Source organism: Choristoneura fumiferana, chromosome 10 (assembly GCF_025370935.1).
Source record: "Choristoneura fumiferana chromosome 10, NRCan_CFum_1, whole genome shotgun sequence".
Taxonomy (NCBI): Eukaryota; Metazoa; Arthropoda; class Insecta; order Lepidoptera; family Tortricidae; genus Choristoneura; species Choristoneura fumiferana.
The window spans coordinates 18,275,793-18,288,865 of NC_133481.1; the positions used below are offsets into that span (position 1 = coordinate 18,275,793).

Sequence of the window (13,073 nt, forward strand, 5' to 3'; positions counted from 1 at the left end):
ACCTATATTGAAGAAAAAAATTAAATACTACCTTTTTTTGCCTTTGTACTTAACAGTGGCGTAGCGTCAGATATTTCGTGTAAAGTCGAAGCAAAGGTCGCATATATCTTTCATAAATCATGATGTTCTAGTCCTATTTTGTAAACATTGGGCAAGCTGATGGGAACAGGGTTCTATGGACGCTTCGTCACTGGTACGTAGGTACTTGTCTCGTGTATCTTTTACATAAATTATACAAGTAGTGTGCGAGTAACACGCCATTTTACCTGTTGCTTTCATGAGCGCAGGCGAGGGTTGATAGTTGTATCGAGAACAAAACGGGTTTTATGAACGAATTATGCAATCAGCTTTTTACTTCGATTGCGAGGAAAATAAGAAAGAAAGAAAGAAAGAAAATACATTTATTCACAACACAAGACAACAAAATTATTATGTACAAAAAAAAAAACGACAACTTTAAACTTTAATAGACGGCAACTTTGCAAATAAATTATTTACAAGCTTCAATTTCATGCCTTTGTATAATAACTAATTAGTACCTGTATAATTACGTTGTTTTGTAAATTTAGGAAATGGTTAAGCAGAAAAAACTAACGAAAAATATCTTATAAAGCTCTATTATTAAAATGGCTATTGGCTCCTAATTGCCCCGGCCTTAAACAAAGATTTTCCTTTACGCACTAGAGTACAAAATTTACTTTATGCAGTCTCCATCCAGCATAATAATATTTATTACGACGAATCTTACGAGCGTGAGAGAAGTGAAAAATCCTTTTATCAGTTAGGTCAAAATCTCACATCTCATTGTTTAAGGTCCGCAAATGAGTTTTAATTGTGATTTACTGTTATAGGTACCTAGAACATCATGAAAAACAAAAACACGACTAAACCATTAAAATATGACGTAACGAGGTAGTAATCGTAAAAGGAACATAACGGAAAAACATGACAAGAAAATATGAATGAAATTTACAATTTTTTAGAATTAGAATGAACTTGGCTTTACATTAGGTACGGTACAGTACGTCACAGCCAAAGGTCACAGCAATTATGTCAATTTTAAGAAACCTTCCGCCATTACTGTCACTTAATTTATGGACGATCGCTAATCGATCAGGTTTCAGATCAGTCAGATGGTCAGAACTAGCTGTCGAATTAAATTCCAGGATATTGTAATACGTTTTATTGTACGGGTATCTATTAATGGATGTTGCAATCTTGACTCCCTAAGGCTTGATGTGTCAACGTGATGCATGCCGATGATGCACCGGCGTGCCGTACGCCGAACGTGAACGTGCAACTGTAGAGCTATTACCACAAATATAGATAACGCAAACACCTCAATCTGTATGAAAACCAACTGTGTCACTTTTTTAAATCTACTGTGACGTCTCAAGAGCAAATTAGCGATGTGAATTCCCCGATGTCCGCGGAAAATAGATTCAAATGTGCCGCCCGCCTGCGTCGTGGGGCTCGAGTCAGTCACTAGTCATGATTAGTCAATTAGTGGTCTGTCTTTGTATGGGACCAACCCCGACGTTTGGTCGAGGTTCGGACACGCAAAGTAGATGCATTTGCGTAATCTAGTGTAATCTATATCTGTAGCTACTACGAAATACGGTATTTGACTATTTTGTATATGTTTTATAAATTAAAACTACACAATGCCTGTTATTGAATAGAAAAACAATTTTTAAGCTACCTTTACAAATAACAAAGTTATAAAGGTTTGAAATTCAAGATTAGACAGAGAAAGACATACTGGCATGTGATGTCACACGCCAGCACCGCCATACTTGCTGCATAGAGAAAAGCGTTCGAGAAAGGGACAGGTATAGATTTTTCAAAAAATCACTATAAATCCAATTTTCAACCGATTTAAATTTTCTCTTCGCTAAACACTATCTGTATATCTATATTTTCATAATAATATTAAGATATGGCAAAATCAGGAGTTGTCAAATACAGTATTGTAAATCAAGCGTACCTATTGCGTATTGCGTATTCAATTAATTATAACTTAGATAGGTACCTAGTTCCATTTGCGGATTAAGTATTCAAAGTTGATTTGCATGGGTATGGGTATCCCTGTTGGTCGTATAAGGATCGAATGTGAAAACAGTGTTTAAAAACAATACAAACAGTTCACATTAAATATATTGAGCCGGATAACTCACGTCTTAAATCGAGTTTAGCCCGACATGTTTCGGACAGGCAGTGCGCGTGTTGCAGCAGCCGCCGAGTCGCGTTGAAAGAAAGAAAGAAAGGTTTACTTTGGCTCCATAAGTACCACCTAAAACTAAGAGGAAGGGCTACGGATTAGCCCCAAACATGTCGGGTTAAACTCGATTTAAGACGAAAAGGAATAATAAATAAATAAAAAGACAATTAAAAAGTAAAAAATAATTATGCGCTACCTAGCTGTTGCCCGCGACTTCATCTGCGAAGAATTCGTTTATCTCTATCCCGCGGGGACTATGCTGATTTCCCGCAAAGTTAGCCTAAGTTAATTTAGTATAAAGTATCTAGTAATATTTTTTTATCTAAGCGTTGTCGGTGTCGGGGGACCGCTAAGGCTAACATGAAACTAAATATATTGTATTTTTAACCCCCGACGAAAAAGAGGGGTGTTATAAGTTTGACCGCTATGTCTGTGTGTCTGTGTGTCTGTCTGTGGCACCGTAGCTCTTAAACGGGTGGACCGATTTGAATGCGGTTTTTTTTATTTGAAAGCTGGTTTTCTAGCGATGGATCTTAGACATGATTTATCAAAATCGGTTCAGCCGTTTCAAGATCATCAGCTCTTTTGTTCGCTGCGGTAGGAATCTTAGACGCATAATGGATTTCTTTACTTTCAAACATATTTGGGACATAAAATTTGAAACACCCATGTATGCTATATAGCTACGCAAGATTATGGAATTCTCGGCCTGATGCTGCAGCCAGGATATCCAGAACACTAGTAGGTGCACTCTTCATAGAACTATAGTAGATATCGTGTTTGGGTTCGTTTTGATCAGTATTTGATTCTACAAACAATGCAATAGTGGCAACAGGATGAGCTGATGCTGCAGCCAGGATATCCAGCACAATAGTACACTGTATAAAAAATAATAGCACATATGTCGTGTTTGGATTCGTTTTGATCAGTAATTGATTGTACATACTATGCAGTGGTGGCAACACGATGAGCTGATGCTGCAGCCAGGATATTCAGCACACCAATATACTCTTGAAAAAATAATAGCAGATATGTCGTGTTTAATTCCTTTTGATCAGTATTTGATTCTACATATAATGCAATGGTGGCAACACGATGAGCTGATGCTGCAGCCAGGATATCCAGCACACTAGTACACTCTATAATAAATAATAGCACATATGTCGTGTTTGGAATCGTTTTGATCAGTAATTGATTCTACATACAATGCAGTGGTGGCAACACGACGAGCTGATGCTACAGCCAGGATATCCAGCACACCAGTATACTCTTGAAAAAATAATTGCAGATATGTCGTGTTTGATTCCTTTTGATCAGTATTTGATTCTACATACAATGCAATGGTGGCAACAAGATGAGCTGATGCTGCAGCCAGGATATCCAACACACTAGTATACTTTAAAAAAATATATACCAAAGTTTAAAAAACATGAAATAAAAACTTAAATTTAAAATTTAAAAAACCCCCGACTTAAAAAACGCCAGCAAAAATAAAAATAAAAACGCCCGAAAAAACGCTGCTTGAAAAGACAATTAAAAAGTAAAAAATAATTATGCGCTACCTAGCTATTGCCCGCGACCGCTAAGGTTAATACTTTAAAAAATACAACATATTTAGTTTCATGTTAACCTTAGCGGTTTCCCGACACCGACGACGCTTAGATAAAAAAATATTACTAGATACTTTATACTAAATTAACTTAGGCTAATTTTGCGGGAAATCAGCATAGTCCCCGCGGGATAGAGATAAACGAATTCTTCGCAGATGAAGTCGCGGGCAACAGCTAGGTAGCGCATAATTATTTTTTACTTTTTAATTGTCTTTTCAAGCAGCGTTTTTTTCGGGCGTTTTTATTTTTATCTTTGCTGGCGTTTTTTAATTTAAAGTATTATTAGTAAGATTCCTACCGCAGTGAACAAAAGAGCTGATGATCTTGAAACGGCTGAACCGATTTTGATAAATCATGTCTAAGATCCATTGCTAGAAAACCAGCATTTAAATAAAAAAAACCGCATTCAAATCAATCCACCCGTTTAAGAGCTACGGTGCCACAGACATACACACAGACATACATAGCGGTCAAACTTATAACACCCCTCTTTTTCGTCGGGGGTTAAAAATAAATAAATATCACGAGACAATTCACACCAATTGACCTAGTCCCAAAGTTAGCTTAGCAAAGCTTGTGTTATGGGTACTAAGCAACGGATAAATATAATTATATAGATATAGATACATACTTAAATACATATTAAACACCCAAGACCCGAGAACAAACATTCGTATTTTTCATACAAATATCTGCCCCGACACGGGAATCGAACCCGGGACCTCAAGCTTCGTAGTCAGGTTCTCCAACCACTAGGCCATCTGGTGTGGACTGTGAATGACTACACTGTATCCGTTCGCAAAGTGGTTATAATAGTACAAAGAAATAATGCAAGCCAAATAAAATAAATTTGCATCGCACTAAGTAGTAGTCACACGGCTTATGGGACTCATGGCATGCATATGGCGTCATGGCATCTCAACAGTCCACAACATTTTAAGGAGGGTTTTAAGAGGGTCAAATAGCAATATTTAAGCAGTAGATTTTTTTTTGTGTAAATATTAGCGGAAGTAATTATTACAAATTGGCAGTTGAATGTCAAATGTCATTGACGAAATTGAATGACACACCTGAGTTCTACAAATACCTACGACTAACATATATGAATATTCCAACATTATTTATTTGATTGACTTTTTCTAATGCTAGCAAAAAATCTTGTAATCTTCTGTAATCTTGGGTAGGTAGCATATCTAAAGAAACTTCATTCATTAGACAAACAATAGTAGTGTGTTACCTATAGCATTTTCCGGGTTAAGAACTATCCTATGTCCTTTCCCGGGACGCAAACTATCTGTATACCGAATTTCATCTAAATAGCTCGTGCAGGGAGTTATTTGTAACGCAACGAATTATGACTCACTACTCACTATACCTGTTTGAGGTGATAATGTTTGTAAGGACCAATTTACCTATGTTTTCGCGGGTAAATGTGGTCGGCAAGCATGTCCGTCGCACAGGACAGCTGTGTAGGTACAGTTACCCGTCGAATGGCGCTTTCAGCGAAGAATCCACGCGTCATCGGCCCCACGCATTATGAGCGTCTTCCTGATGAACCATCTGATGATGCATTTAGACGCAAACTGAGAAACCTTTTGTTGGATAAACCGCTATACTCTGTTAATGAATTTGCAGATATTAAGTTTTAGTTTTTAATATTTCATTTTTATTTTTGTTTCTGACTTCTGATTATTTTCAATATTGATTTTTTTTTGTCAGTTTTTACTTACCATTTTTATTTTTCAAATTATTTTATGAATTTTAATTGGACGATCCCCTGAAATTATTGTAATTTTAATTTAATTTTAATTTTATGAGAACCTGTTTTGAATTTTAATTGTTTTATTGCTTTTTATCTTATTCAATTTCAACATTTTGTGGCATTCAATTGTTTTCCAATTTAATCTTTTGTGTATTCTTGACAATTTCAGTGTAAATTCTCGTAACTTTGAAATGTACAAACTATGATGTAACTACTGAATGAATAAATAAAAAAATAAAAAAAATCGGTTCAGCGGTATAGACGTGATGAAGTAACAAGCAAACAAACAAATAAACAAACTTTCTTACAAACTTTCGTATTTATAATCTTAGTAGGATTCATCATCATCATCATCTTCATCCCAGCCTATACCTATACGTCCCACTGCTTGGCAAAGGCCTTCTCTCAAAATGAGAAGGCTTGGGCCGTATTACCTACGCGGGTCCAGTGTGGATTGGGAACTTCACACACACCATAGAATTAGTTCGCAGGTTTGTACAAGTTTGTTTTGTGAAAACGCTACACTAGAGGCACTTCAAGGATGTAACGTTTTTTGGTCAAACGTCAAACGTCAGTTTTACTACGTGTGCTAATAGTGATGTACATTTCACTGTCAGTCACAGCTTACTTTGTCGATAAATTTATCCACGAACTCAATTATCATTTGAGCAGAACAGTAAAAAATGCATTTGGAATCATGTCTGCGGTATTTCGCATATTAAAAAAACCTATTCTACTGGCACCAAAAAAAGCCCAAATATAGGTTAAAAACTTAATCAGTCAATCAATCAATCAATCATTTATTTATTTCTTAAGCAAATTACCTGTTGTATCTAGTAGTGCACAGAACTAATATGGAGCTTAAGTCATTTTTTGAATATGCGTGATAGTTTGGCAACTTTTTAGACTATTTAATTAACAGATGGGCTACTACGAAATTCGAAAGACAAAGTTCGTATCGTGCTGGCCCTCTCGCTCTCATATTGGCTGGTATTAGCGTCAGCGGGACGACAAGAGACGAAGTTCGAATTTTGCACTTCGTAGTACATACAGAGCCAGTTTTACTGCCTTTTCGCAAGTCGATGCAGTAATTCTTCATCTTAAGCCTAGGGGTATTTTCGTGGTCGTGCTTCAGATAGCGGAGACACACGCTGCATCGGAGTTACTTCGGAGCTATGACGACATGTTCACACTTAGACGGCCGTGCGCAGAAAAGTGATAGAATAATACCGCGGTTTATTTTAGCGACGACAGATCCGAATTTTTACATCCCCGCATGCTCATGCGCAATGCGAGAGCACGGTGATCCGACGCCCCTCTCGGGTGATGAAAATAAAAATAAAAAAGTTTATTAGAGACGAACAAACAATAGGTAAAAAAATAAAACAATAACAAAATATTAAAAAGGGGTATAATACAAAATGACATAAACTATGTGGTGTGCTCGAAATGGTCCCGCCTGGGCATAAATGCAGACTTCTCCGGTGGAGTCGGCGCTGATCGTCCGGCGAGACCATGGCATGCAGTTGCGATCTTTGAGACCGCGAACAACAAACCACCCGTTTTTGCCAAACCGGACCACCCACTTCTGGAAATCTGAAACGATATAATTTATGTAATATCGACAGTTTATCGATATCAATTTTGACGCACTATTCTAACCTGTGAGAAGAAATAATGAAAACGAATAAATAACATGTAATATAACGTACGGGTCCATATTGACTCGCATAAAATCGATCCTCCTATTTTTTTTCCTGCTACCGATTTGTAGTCAGAATCATCACTCTTCCGAATTTTTTACTTCATAATTTTATTTGTCATAAATTTGTACTACTACCAACTGAGGTCATAATGGTCACTTATCAGAATATCGTAATTCATAACGTTGTCACTAAGATATATTTGTACTCATAATGCTGGTTTCATATTTCTTTCATTAAACATAACATTTAAACATCGATACAGTTTTTTTACGTTTATTTAACGTTAATGCGATGTTGGAACTGGAGTGAAAGTTTTTATATATTATTATCAATTAAAGGAGAAATAAACGAATATAAATAGGTCCAGATGATGATATTGATGAGATTATTTTCTTAAATTGTGATTATCCTACTTTACTGGTGGCAGTTTGGTTCTGTAGTGGTCGCAGTTCTAACCTAACCTACTTTACTGGTAGCAGTAAGGTTTTGAGGGGGTTGCAGTTTTAACTTAACCTAACCTACATTTCTGACATTTACGAAAACTTATAAGACGATTGAGGGTAAAATTCGTATAAAATTGATTTGCTGACGAATTGTTTTTTCTTTGTTACTTACATCTATTGTGGTTAAATAATGTCTGCAGTAACATCTAACAGATGGTGATTGCTTCGCCCATTGATAGCGTTGTCATCGAAATACTTATTTTATCACATTTTTTTTTCACTAAGCGAAAGCAACGCAGGCCATAAACTGTATGACAGTGAAGTTTATAGCTACAAATAAGTCTGCTTTAAAAATATATGATAATGAAGTTTTATGAGCACAAAACAATATGCTTAAAAAAAGTATGACAAAAAAAAGGAGTACAAGAGATATTTATGACAACTGCCATTATGGTTTTAAATGTTTCGGAGTTATGATCGGTAGTAATAGTAACTAATGCAGCATTACTTAAACGTCCACGAGCTCATAAGGTGCTCGTGAACCCTAAGCAAGCTGACATAAAACAAACACGTAGAATTTTGCAGTAAAACACTTTTTATTTAAAAATTAAACAGCCGCACTTTAAAAGAAAAACACACAAATAACTATAAAAAACACAAAAAATAAACAAATTGTTATAAAAAATTAACCAAAAAATATATATAAAAATAAACACAAAAAAGGAACAGATTTTGGTATCACACGTTGTTAGACAGAGCTGTTAGTGAATTAGGTACGTAAGAAAATTATAATTTGTACGGTTATGGAAAAAAAAGGTAATCAGCCGCAAGCCAAATAAATCCAACATTAATACTGAAATGCGCCTTTGTAAAGGCCTTTTTTTTAATTTTGAAAAGGGAATCATCCCCTAAAAACCTATACAAAAGACAATATTAAAAACTTAGGTAATCCCTGAAATGATGTAAGCTAGTACTAATGACTACATGCATGTATTCACCGGGTGACCAACCTAAAATCTATGAGAGCGAAAAAAACTATTATACGTTTGTCTTTCATATATGATATTAGCAAAACATTATTAGCATTATTTTATAGGGGTGATTAGGTTATTTAAACTCTTTTTAATACAGTTCACCACGAAACGGTATGCTCTTCTGAACCTCCACGCTAACGGATCCCACGGAGCAGTAGACGTCACACGCTCCAGTCTCCCGAGATTAAACGTGCGGATAATAACCACATGGCGACACCCATCACGAGTAGGTGGTAGATCAGGATGTTAGTAGGGGTATAGGTAGGACTGAAAAGAGAATTTTAATTAGCCCACAACAAGGAAAAGACCCAAACTAACACGTCCCTAGACAACCACGGAATCAAAACTTACCCGATGAAAATCGGCAGTATCGGAGAAATTGTTAAAACGCCCAGTCACACGGGCGTGCAGCAGAAAAGAAGCGGGCAAACGCTTAACATCTTGCGGCACAAGCCGGCCACACACAATTGGTAAAATCACTTGTACTGACTTTTATCAATCACGGAAACATCAAGGAAAAACTGGTTGCAGAATATTTTTTAGATCAAAATTCCAACTCAGGCGAGAGCTCTGCGCTATCCAACATGTGATCAAAGAATAGAGGCCAAAAACAAAAACATCAGTCGAACCCACGAAACAAAGAATTCAAATTTCAAATTTCAAATCAGAAACCAAATGTGTAATATAAAAGAGTTAACTGCCAGCACACAACCGGCCAGTAAAAATGCTTGGAAAAAGAACAAAAAGTATGCAACAAGCAACTCGCATGCAGCGTTGTAATGCTGCACTAAGTATTAATAGTGAGTATAATGACAGAAAATTGTATGACAAACATTTTCGGAGTTCCAATAATCGGGGACGAAAAATTATGCCAACTTTGGCGCACCCATAACGTACTTTAGCGCTCTTTAATCATATATATATATATATATATATATATATATATATATATCAGTAACCTAACTTATATTTGTAAATAATTAGTAGAATGAACGCTTTCAGATCGAAAATCAATAAAATTCCACGAAAAATACCACTGACCTGTGAAAGCTTATATTTTGTCCATTGTCCTTGTTTCCGATGCGAGACTTGCATTCACAAAGTACACACAGCATCACTACCTGTTACATAGTTTTACCAAAAATCAAAGCTGTAATATCATGTTTTACATTAAAAAAAAACAAAGAGAAATCCTGGAAAACTCTGACCGATGGTAGTGCTTTTTGACAACAAGTGACAACAAACTAGTACCCGACTAAATTAAATAACATTTTATTTGAATAGCTGCTTAACGACAGATGCCTTTTGAAAAAAATGACTGGTAATTAGCCACGGAAATCGGCCAATGAGCAGAGGTTTATTTGACGAACCTAGAATAAAACTGACACAACTCGAAATATTCTCATTTAAAACTCAACCAGATTCTGTTCAGAACAGAGTTTATTTTGGAAATATGACTATTTCGAATTGTGTCAGTTCATTCTAAACTTGCGAATAGGCGCCAAATGAACCTCAGCCTATTGGTCAATTTCTTTTGCCTGTGGGCTGTTTATACACAAAAGTAATAATAGTAATAATCGGGTACGCTTGACATTTAGCTTCCTTCTCTCTATTGTCTCTCCTTCCTCTTTGAGTCAGCGTTTGTGCAGTTTTTTTTGTCATTAGTGTCTTGGCAGATGTCTATATTCAAATATGTGACGTTTTTAAACGGTTACATATTTGTATAAGTATCGAAAATTAAAATACCTACGGGTATAATGCCGATTGCTCAAAATATCAAAAATCAAAATGTCGACTGTATCGAAATATCTAAAATTAAAATAACGAAAGTTTATATTGTCGAATGGTTAGGTAACCTACAAAGTCAAAAAAGTCAAAATATCTTTATTCAATTTAGGCTATAACAAGCACTTATGAATGTCAAAAAAAAATCTACCACCGGTTCGGAAAAACCTCTGCGTAGAAGAATCCGGCAAGAAACTCAACGAGGTATATATTTTTTTTTAAAACAGATTTACAATATTATTAAATGATATGTATACATCACAAGTATTTAACACACCGTCCAATATACCTATCGAAAATCTAATTATCTACAAAAGTGGTATCGAAAGATATAAATATCGAAGTACATAGTATCTTGAGAGTATCAAATATCCTATGTGTGAACTATCACGTTTTAGATATTTCGGTAAAATTATGAATTACCAAAAATATTTGGTTCGGTAAGGTCAGAACTGTGACCACAACAACGCACGAGCCGAGCGAGCGATGCGAGCGTGAATGATTTGATTATGTAAGATAAATATTATTAAGATAAAGGAACAATAAATAATTTTCGATATTCAAATATGTTGATATTTATAGCTTAGATAGAATGGTTATAGACATTTTTAATCATTCGATATTTTATACACTCATCATTTCGACCTTAGACATTTTAACCAAAGGGTATAACAACTTTCGATATTGTGATAACAATCGATATTTTAATTTTCGATATTCAAATATGTAACCTATTAAAAAGGTTCACGAATGGCCTCCAAATAATCCATACTAATAATATTATAAATGGGAAAGTGTTTATGTTTGTGTGTTTGTATGTTTGTCCGTCTTAAAAGATTGTTTGTGTGTTTGTATGTATTATATATTGTATGTATGTGTTTGTATGTTTATAAGTATAAAAAGAAAAAAAACGAAATGTTACCAAAACTTGTATATTTTTTTTACACTACAATAACAACACAGACTGCAAACAATTCGAGAATCAAATGAAGAACGCAGATCGGCAAGCGCAGCGTAGAGCCGGGTCCACATTTGTATCATTTTCTCGTATCGTATCTCCGTCGCGTTGCACCGACGCGTATCAAGATCGCTAGTGTGGATGCAAAAACAGCGCGATCATGCGGCGCGCCGTATCTGATCGCTCGGGATCGATGTTGATACGGGTATATTGTATACGCACACTCGCGATCGGATACGCGTATCAAGATCGGTAAGTATAGACTTATTTTGATACTGTATCACGATATGAAGTTATGATTTGATACGCGATACGCTGTGATCGCTCTCGTGGTGGTTTTTCTCCGATCATCAAAGGGGATACGGATAGCATCCACACTTAATGATACGGCGTTATGATACGATACGCTGCTACGCTACGGTTGGACGACGTACGATGGACGTATTTTTTCACGTGACTTCAAAAAAGAAGGTTATCACTTCGGTTCTATTTTTCTTTTTTTATGTTTACCTCAGAACTCTATCATTTAGGAACCGATTTGATTTTTTTTTGCGTTCGTCTAGAAATGCTTTCAATTAGATCCCATAACCACCAAATCAGGATCTGATTATTGGATCCTAAGGAAATAAAGGGAACTTTTCAAATGTTGTAAGGACACCTATGGTAATTTTGATATATTTAGTAGTAACTCGTATATCTAGTATGTCTTTTGTATAATTTGAATTTTACAGCGCATTGGTGTTTACTGTAATGCTGTAATTTTTTGTTGGCATAAATATTTTCCTATATCACACAAACATAGTATGGCAAAATCCCTAAATATACCCCTAAAAATATTAAGCCCCTAAAAAATCCCATGCGCCTTATCGATACCTCCTACGTATACTGGTACAAGTGACAAATTTCTGATTTTTAGTTTTTTGCAATTTTGTGATTAATATTTCCCTATTTACCTACCACAAAAAATTTGCACGGATTTTCCTATTAGTTTTGGAAATAAAGTGACGTATATGAATGCATCTAACACCGTTTTGCTAATCGGTACAACGTATACTGAGGCAACCGACATGCACCACTATACGCGGGACCGATATTGTCGCGGGGCCGGGGAAGTCCAGTGTAACTGGCAGTTGCCTCAGTGTACGCGCTAGCCGTCGCTGCGTGCGGACCGTTTAAACTGTTCTACGAACACATAATTTGATAGTACATATAAAAAAAAACATGTTTTGGTCTGACGATTGCGGAGGGCAAGACCACAATAGCCGTATTTCTCATAGACAGTCATGGAAACTAAATCCAATGTGAAACCTTTTCGTGATCTATTTCGCTATGATTTCTTTGGCAAATGTATGGGATGTCAACATAACATTGGTAGTACAACGGTTCCACCCCAGTACCAGTACGTGATTCAGTTTCCTCGGCTATACCTACATGTACGCGTGCTATAAATATAACATTGCAGTATTACATTGCATTCTGGTAGTTGAGCATCCCAAAAAAGAAGGCGAAGGCATGCATGCTTTAATTAAAATGAGAACAGTAAATTTCAATATA

General features: G+C 35.9%; 1 protein-coding gene across 1 annotated transcript in view; it reads left to right on the plus strand.

The window, feature by feature from the left end:
* Positions 1-13,073, plus strand: part of GABA-B-R3 (gamma-aminobutyric acid type B receptor subunit 3) — a gene marked incomplete at its 3' end in the record, with an annotated part of 284,881 nt that overhangs the window by 86,634 nt on the left and 185,174 nt on the right. The window lies entirely within an intron of this gene.